The sequence below is a fragment of the Morone saxatilis genome, unplaced genomic scaffold (assembly GCF_004916995.1).
Source record: "Morone saxatilis isolate NCDOM2014 unplaced genomic scaffold, NCSU_SB_2.0 Contig23, whole genome shotgun sequence".
NCBI classification, from domain to species: domain Eukaryota; kingdom Metazoa; phylum Chordata; class Actinopteri; family Moronidae; genus Morone; species Morone saxatilis.
Genome location: NW_023339796.1, coordinates 13,984,294 through 13,984,628, shown reverse-complemented (window position 1 = coordinate 13,984,628; position 335 = coordinate 13,984,294).

Sequence of the window (335 nt, the reverse complement as noted above, 5' to 3'; positions counted from 1 at the left end):
ATCATATTGTATCTTTCTGCATCTGCTAGTTATTTCTTTTGTGTGTATTAATGCACATAAAATCATCATGTACAATCTAGAATGGTAATTCTTTATCCTTCTTCTCTAGCAGATGCTCATTACAATATAAACCTAGTGTTCACAGCTTTGGAGGGTTACTATGCATCTGTTTTTGTACTTTATGCTGCTGTGACAATTTAATGATATAGTATTGCACTTTCTTAAAGTTGTGGGGGACTCACGACACTCAAAATCAATAAAGCACTTTTTTAGCAGAGTTTCAGTCCATATGGGTGAAGCTCCAAAAAATCCTGGATCCTACATTTCTCATAATG